A 9,378-nucleotide genomic window follows, 5' to 3' on the forward strand; every position below is an offset into this window, starting at 1 on the left:
CTTTACACCCCAACAATTAAACTTGAGAGTCATCTTAAGACAAGTGGTTTATTTCTCTGCATCTCTAGGGAAACCACAGGGAGCACGAGAACAGGCAAGCCAGTAGATGTCTAGACAAAGAATCAACATTTACACAGACACATTCACCACACTCAAGGAGAATAGGCTTTTATCAAAGGTTTTGTCTCAGGACTCATGCCCTTATTTGTATAGTTGTTTTTTATATTTAATCTGTATCTATCTGTATTTTTATTCTCTACTGTTAGTGTTATCTGTATGCACCAAGGGTCTGAGAGTAATGCAATTTCAATTGTCTGTATGTATTTGCTGTAGATGTGGAAGAATTGACAATAAAGCAGACTTGACTTGACTTGATGGGAAGGACGGATGGGAGTAGTCTACAGCTACTGATGCTGATGCCATTTTTGTCGTCACTAACTTAATAGGGACCAAAGTTCACTTTCTTATAGTGACTAGGACAATAAACAAACTCCTAAGGAATGAGGCCCACAAACACAATCAGTCACACATCTCGAACACACCCTTCAGTTCACAACAATACACTGCTGCACCGATCAGCAAATCCCACTTGTAAATTTGGGCTTTACAATTAATGCAACAGAGAATGTTTCCGAAACATTTAACCAGATATCCTCAGGCAAACATGCAAACTGATAGATATCAAATGAAATGGTCTTACCCTTTTTACTCATCACTTGTTAAACCAGAACGTAAAGGCAGATGACTCTGGACACTCTTCATCAGGCCATCTGGCTTTTCTGACTCTCACTGCCTTCGCTGACAGCAGTTTGGCAAAAGAGCGGCCTAGTCAATCAATGAAAGCAAGCGCCTGCACAAGTTTGGTTTCACGACTGGGCGGAACTATGACACTTAGTGTGAATCATTTACTGCCACTCACCAATGAAGAACCGAGCCATTGCCAGCTAATGTCTTTGATTGGCGTGTCGCCTGTCAAAAGAGTCTGATTTACAGTTTGCTTTCAGTAGTGAACTGATGGTTTATTCTGGACAAACTGAGTATTTTGTCGAATGCAACCGCTTCGTGAGCTGATGGGTTTGTTTAAGTAGGAAGGGTTATAGCAGTGAGCACTATTACACATCACTGATCCACCTTCTCAGTTCTAAATCATCATTGGCTCTGTGAAGTTTCCCAAAGCTGGAATAGATTTGTGTGTTTCTGATGCACTCAAACACTGAGTGAAAGGACTGCGAAATACAAAGAGAAAGAGAGAGAGAGAGAAACAGGGACTGGAGCCAGGTCATATTACTCTTACTTATTAAAACCTCAATCAGGTCTGAGAGCTCTGGACTCGAGCAGTCTGTCAGGCTCGACTCAGAGCAGTACCACAGAACTTGATCCTCCTCCTTCTCTCTGACATGTTTGTAGTCTACATTTCAGTTCATTTACCATTATGACTCAGTGGCATGCACAAGAGACATGTTTTAATGCAAAGTATCACAGATTTGAAGAAAACAGCTACAGTATTTGGCTGCAAACCACACAGTATCCTTCGTTTTGCATTATTTTGAAAGTCAAAATGGATATGTAGCATTTAGTCAATGTTTAGCGTTACTAAAGCGACCTTTTCAACCACTGTCCTAAAACAGAAATTTAAGTGTAAAAGTGGATGATGGCTACGTTTGCATGAAATCAACAAATGTTTTTAGAAAAAGTTGTTACATAAAAAAAAAATTCATTATATGCTTATTATATTGAAAACAAAACAATGTATAAAAATACTTCCTAGTGTGACTATTTCCTCCTGTCTTGTTTGGGTCTTTGAAGCTGCTCCTGTTGATAATAATCTATGTGGTGTTGGGAAAGGGCTGTGAGGTCAGGGGTCGCACTGGTTCTGTGATCCTGTGTTTGTTATTGCTATGCTGCCCTTGGCCAGGTTAACACAGCGCCGTCATCTCAGACGTCTCACTGTGCGCCGTGGAGGGGGAGGGTGGATGTCACCCTCTTAAATGTGTTGATGGGACCTGGGGTGGCTAATCTAAAGTGGTGAAATGTTATCCCACTAAAGGGGGGAAATGAAATTTCAAAGCATACTTACCACCATTGCGCATGCTTCCCTTGTCAGAAAGACTGCTTGCCAAGTCGTTGCACTGTTGAACAGGATAAGTGACAGCTGGAGGGAGCTCTCACACTTCAGTGGCCAACTGTACAGTAGTATTCAAAGTCTGCTGTAAAAATAAAACTAAGCTGAAATAACTAGACCATCTTAAAATTGTATGTATCAAGTTTGTGACCCTTAATATTAGAACAATTATTTATGCATTACTTAAATAGAAAACATGTTTTTAATTATAATTATTATGCATGGTAAAAAGTACACTATATAAATACTAATTTTGAGTGTTTATACAATACAAAAAATACATAATTTAATACTGATAGACAATTATGAAGTAATGTTATGACATAAAACCAATAAATGGCAAATAATTAACTAAATTCCATACTATTTCATCTAAATAAATTACAAATAAATCACTATATATTTTTAATGCTTATAATATATAATATATTTTTTATTTAGGCATCACCACATTTTAATGTACAGTTAGAACAATGGATATTCATTTTGAGAGTTGCCAAGGTTTAGCAAGGTTTGTTAAATTACAGTATTCTTAAAGGTTAAAATTAAGTTTAAAAAAGGCAGCTGGGTTGTTGATGCACAGTGCAAAAAGTGACATAAACAGAGCAGTTAGAGCAAATGTACATGTATTTGCATCTAAAAATATCAGACTTCCATAATTAATGAGTTTACTTAGCGTGACATATTTATGACTGTTTATGACATAAGTATATCTCTGCCATGTTTCCTTTGAATCAAGGCACGGTTTAGGTCTGCTCAAATGATTATTAAAAGATGCTCTCTTTCATTGAGAGCTTCCTCCAGCTCATGGGACCAGTCGCCACACATCCCCAGTCCTCCTCGGTAATACTAATGTAGAACACATTTAGGGCCACAGCACTCAGACCCAGGCAGCGGTAAATTGGGCTAAGAGAGCTGGCACAGCCACTTAATCAGCCATTATTTATGAGGCTCAGTGGTTAAATCAACAAGAGCAGGAACTGGGGCCAGGCCTTATGGGTTTATAACTGCTGTCAAAATAATCACATACAGATATATTCATCAGAGAGCAAACCAGATCAGTTTAGCACCCTCCCCCCTGATGTTAACCCCCCTTTCTTTGCTTAGACTCTCACATTCTTGACACTTTCCTCCTCTTCGATACTCTATCTAACGTACCACGTGAGATAACTTCACTTCCTAGAAGTGCCATCTTGCCATGTATTTGCTTGTCCCCATGTCAGTTTCGCTCCCAACCCTTACTCTCAGCTCTTGGACAATGACAGCATACCCACAGTTCATTAGAGAAAAAGATGCTGGCAGGGTTGAACAAAGGTGGAGCCAGAGCCACAATTAAAAGGAATGGAATCTCTGAATGAGTAATACTTGACCCTTGGTTCTGCCTGGATTGGGAACAGAGGTATTTAGTGTACTGGACTTGTCTGAAGAACTGAGAAAAGAAAAAAAGAAGAAAAAAAGAGAAAGAGAATACAGAAAACAATGGGATAAAAACTGCATGAGACTGAGATTCTGGGTGATCCTCATTCTCCATGTGCCATTAATTAACTTAATAGCCTTCAAGCTATTTAGAGGATAAAGACTCTCAGATGAAGGGTGGGGTCCAACAGCAAGTACATTAATGGTTATGCAAACAGCTTGACTTCAGTTCAGCACAATCTATCTAATGAAATGAATTATCTGAGTGATGGCACTGAATAATAGCTTGGATTTTTATACTCTGTAACACAAGTATTGTCAAATGAAAATGTATTGGTTTCTTATGCAAGACAAGCAGAATTAAGCATTTGGAAGTGTCAAAAACTTGGTTTTGTTCAAGCAAATGACAAATATGATCTCAGAGTGGCAATATGGAAAAGTAATGAGCATGAACCTGGCTCCAGTTTTTGGCCAGTGTCGTGTAACTACAAGCTTTTAAGTAACCATATCTGACAATTCACCTTCTTAATTTGTTCACTCACACATCTGGTGATATATATTTGTCTATTCTCACTGAAAAAGTATCAATTAACAATATGGCATATAGTTTGGAAAAAAAAATGGTTCAACTAACTGCCAAATGTTTAATCAACTCTGCTGTATTGTTCAGATTTTGCATGGGAAAACTTGTCAGAATCATTTATGGAGACAGTTTTCACTAGTTGCAATAAATGTAGCCACATACAGTTCATAAATAACTTGCACAACAACTCAAGTCACAAAGATGTTGTTATAGTTGCTACAGTAAGTAGAGTCTGATAAAAGACTGCATTTAAATATTTGATAACACTTTAGATTAGGGAACACATATTCACTATTACCTATTTGCATATTACTAGCATATTGGCTGTTAATTAGTACTTATAAAGCACATATTAATGTCTTATTCAGCATGACCCAGCATATAGATCCCTTAACACTACCAAATATCTAAACTTAACTACTACAGTAATGACCTTACTTAATATCAATAAGCAGTAATTCAGAGTTTATTGAGGGAAACCTCTTTGTAAATAGTATTTACCAAAAACGTGTTCAAATATTAGGGGTAACACAAAGTTAACAGAAAACAATCCAGAGTTAGTCTGAACAAATATGATACATAATTACTTTGCACTTTTATTTCTAATAGAAAAAATATATATCCATATGTCACTTTAATGCTGGTTAGATAACAGACAAAACATCATGTCCTCAAAAACTGGAGTTGTCGTAAATAATTTCCCATTCGATAAACCGAGCTGAACCTTTTCCACATTCTAATTTGCACTGTACAATTTTGACATCACTGAAGTGACTTACAAATAAAGACTTGCTTTGAAACTGGAAAGCGAGAAGTTGAAAAATCGAGTGGAAAGGTGATAGTGCAAATGATCCAAGTGGTTGAAAATGGCGTACCAGTTCCAGGGGTGAGAGGAGAAGAACAGCCAACACTATTTCGGCCTCTGTAGCACCTGGTTTCTTTCAGGAAGAGTGTGTGGGGAGAGGAGAAGGGAATGGTGGTGAGCTCAGGGGTCTTGTCAGGGACAAGGCCAAAGCTGTCTCTGCTTTGTGCAGCTCTAGGTTGAATCAGAGCTGCAAGGTGGCTTGTGTTTGCAGACTTGGGGGTCTGGCTAGAAGCGGTGTTTGGGGCTTTCTAACTGATTGGGATCTAATTTGTTGGCCTGACTGCAGGGAACTTTTTCCAGCCTCCACCCATGGGAGTCTGATACAGGAGCCCTGGAGCATGCTGATTGACAGCCTATGCAGCAGTAACCAATGAAGCGATCTGGAAAAATGGGCTGCGGTAAGGTGTGGAAGGGATCAATGAGCTATGATCGATGAGACAAAAATATTGGACTTTTCTTAGACCCGTGAAATGGCAGCCCAAAAGCTATTTAGGGAACACTTGCTCAGTCACATATTTTCACTCATATCAAATTTACAGTTCTGTGTTGTTCTGTGTTATTGTTGTGACTGTCAATGTGCTTCCCAAACCTCAGCAACTGTACAGATAATGTCTACTTTCCTCAATACAAAGAAGTCACCTTGTTATCTGTATCAGGAGGATCAGATGCTAATAGGAATGGAACAGAGCAAACAGCTGAAGGCCGGGTATCCCTGTCTTTATCTAATCTACACACTTGAGGATGAGCTGGACTTTGAATCCCAAACAGTGTATATATAGCTTGCTTTGTTTGACTACAAAATAAAAGCCATTTGATTCAGGTTTTGGTCATCAACAGGTCCTTGTAAATATCGGCCAAAGTATCAGCTCACACTGGTGAGAGACACAATAGAACAGCTAGTTAGCATTTTATGTCATTGTCTGCTTTTTCTGATCGATATTTACACTATTCATATTTGTATCATAATGTTGTTAAACAATCAGTAACTGTAGCCTGCTTCAGAAAATGCTCAATACACCTTAGTAAGAGTCATCAAAAACTGCTATAAAATCATCCTAAACTCAGAAAGAGCATAGTCAAGTCAAGTCACCTTTATTTATATAGCGCTTTAAACAAAATACATTGCGTCAAAGCAACTGAACAACATTCATTAGGAAAACAGTGTGTCAATAATGCAAAATGATAGTTAAAGGCAGTTCATCATTAAATTCAGTGATGTCATCTCTGTTCAGTTAAATAGTGTCTGTGCATTTATTTGCAATCAAGTCAACGATATTGCTGTAGATGAAGTGACCCCAACTAAGCAAGCCAGAGGCATAGAGCTATAGAATAATCTCAGCACCTTCACATGCAAGTTTTTTCTCCTCTGCTTTAAAGTCAAGATACCAGTGTATGCATGGGGACACACGCACGCACGCATGCACGCTCAAACGGCCAGAGGAAGCTCTGTTCATAGATCCTGCCTGCCCAGCATCAGGCTAAGTGCTCTTGACAGCCAACCACACAGTTATTAACTGTGATCCGCCACCGTGGCTGCAGGGAGGGCGTAAGATGGACTCCACACCCACACAAAGACTGCTTTCAGCGCTCCGGTCCTCAAGCATCTCTAATACACACTTACTGTACTTTCACATACATAAATTTGGCCTCATTTTTTTAAATCCTGCTGATCTTGTGAGCATTTTTGAATTTCAAAAGTGGGTAATTCCACCAACAACTCATGGACGGACAAACTAATACTCTTACAAAAAAATACTGTGGCATACCATGGTACACTGATGGTATCAAATAGTGTTACCAATTATCACTTTGTATATATTATGATAATGAATGATTACCATATTCATGTACCATGGTATTTACATATTACTTCAAAACCACATCAATGTTGATAAAAGCTGAGGGAGGTAAAATGGGACAGAGTGCCTCACTCAGTTCCAGTTGAAAGCAAACCATTATGGGAAATTAGTACAACATGACCCTGTACATTTTTGTACAGTAGCCTGTATATGCCTGGATGGAGGAAACAATTGCCTTGCTTAACCTTGCGTCAAACGCCGTCAGAGCTCTTTTAATCAAAGACAGTGGTCTGAGCTCTGTTTGTATCTCTGGCTTCACACGACTCTACCACCTCTTCCTGAGGATGTGGATGCTAAAGTCCAGTTTCAGCCCCCACAGCGACACATTAGCTTGTGAAATAGGGATGCAGTATTTTTGTGACATTCTGAGGAGGCCGTCCATAATGACAGTTGTCTATGTTTAGCTCTGAAAATATTTCAATAAACAGCATCTCGTCCTCACAAACAGACGGACTGAAAAACCCCAAGCCACTTTTTCCTGCCTGCGTTTCCCATAATTAGAGCCCACAACTCGCTGTTAAATAGTTGAGGCTTTTTGCCTTTGAATCGACAGTCTTTTATATAGTAGCATGGCGTACACAGGCTCCCCGCACCATGGGACGGTGCTGGCCATCCATGGCCGCCTTCAAAGCAGCAGTGGGCTGAAGACAACTGACATGTATTATTCTACATAAGTGCTGCCTTTTGTTCACTTCAGGCTTCCGGCCACAAAATAGCTGGATTTGTCCATCAAGTACTGCTATTTTGGATACCCTGTTTTTGCACACTATGTGTTTTCTGTATGTTGTTGGAGCACTGATAACCACAAGCAGCTAAACATGACACAGATTGTTACTGTAATAGCTGAACACTTTGGAAAACATACTTTGACCATACTTTGGTACAGTAAAGTATCAGATGGCAAAAATGGTGGAATTTTTTTAAATATAGACCTACCATAGACTGATGCATGATGTTAAATAGGTTTTATTAAATTCAAACTATAAACTATAATCTGCATATTAGAGGGTTCTCCATTCAAACTGAAATAATCTTTTTCCTGATTGAGACTCAAAACTGAGAAAAATTAAACAATGAGTCAAAATGAACCAATTAAAAATATACGGTTATTAACAAGACATATAGCAATGTCAGCGTAAGTGGAAGTGCTTTGAGCCAGCACAGCCAGGAATTGTCTCATTAAAATGTATGAATGAATGTATGAATGAATGAAAATAAGTTAGCCCATTTATATTAAACATCCTTATCCTGGTAACAAAAAAAAAAAAAAAACCCAAAAAAGGAAACCGACTGAAAATGATTTATACATGATAAATCATTTACAAGACATACAGCAAACTACAGGGTAAGAGGGTGGCTATAGGAAGTCTCTGCAATTGTGCCATTAAAATCTACGGCCTGACAGGATTGTTTTGAACCTCAAGGATCTGTTCAGAAAGTGTTCCCAAAAGCAGTGTGTTCAGGCATGCTCCCAGACCTCATCTCACTCGGTGGCACACATCCCAAGCTCCCAGCTTTGTGTGACAGATGGTTCCTGCATTACCATTGTAAAGAGAACACTGCCCTCATGAGGAAACTATTGTGCTTATGTGTCTGTTATAAAATATTAGCACAATAAAACCAAACATTGCATAATCAGTTAATTAATAAAGCTTCTCCAAACGTGTTTGGCTGCAAAACTTCTGTGTAACACAGGAGGAATTCTGTAGAATGAGATGGTCACCTTTTTTAAATTCTCCCATTATCGCACTGAGGAGAGATAGACGGATATCAATATTTTCTTACAATTAATATTGAAGTGTTTGAAGAACATGGGCCACTTTATACTTACAGAGCTTTTCGTTTTTGATGCTTAATTCTCAGTCCCCATTTTATTAAGCGACCAGTAGAAATGTTCACTGTTTTGATTTATGTGGAAGAAAGTAGCTTAGTCATACTGGTTTGGAATAACATCAGGAGGAGTAGGCTACATGATGACTGAATTGTATTTTTATTTATTTATTTTGTTATGAACTAATTTTTTACCGAACTGCCAAGTAAAGTGTTTAATTTGTTTGTAGGTACAGAGCACAAGGTATGAACTATATCGCCGTCAAAGTTATATTTGCCGAAGACCACAGCCAAATGACAAGAAAGTGAACAACATGAGCAGTTATTATCAGTCAGACTGAGACCAGATTCAAGTGACTGCTATGTCAACCCTGCGGTGGACCACCATAGAAACTCCCTCTTCTTAAGTATTAATATTTGTGGGAGTTCAATACAACTTAATACTGTACAGCGAGAGCAGGCAACCAAAAGGAATGCTGAAAATCTATTCCGGAGGCCATGTGAGAGGAAAAACAGAGGAAGAGTGGCATACAGTAAGCCTTGGTTGAGAATGATTTGAAGGAAACCTGAAGCAGGGTAAATAGCAGGGTAAATGGAGAAGTCTGTGGCTTTGAGTTGTGGGTGAATGACTCTACTGAGCAGATGCTAAGGAGATGTTTGAGAGAGACCCCCCATATACTCCAAGCGTACATTTTATCCTGCT

Source organism: Carassius carassius, chromosome 19 (assembly GCF_963082965.1).
Source record: "Carassius carassius chromosome 19, fCarCar2.1, whole genome shotgun sequence".
Lineage (NCBI taxonomy): Eukaryota > Metazoa > Chordata > Actinopteri > Cypriniformes > Cyprinidae > Carassius > Carassius carassius.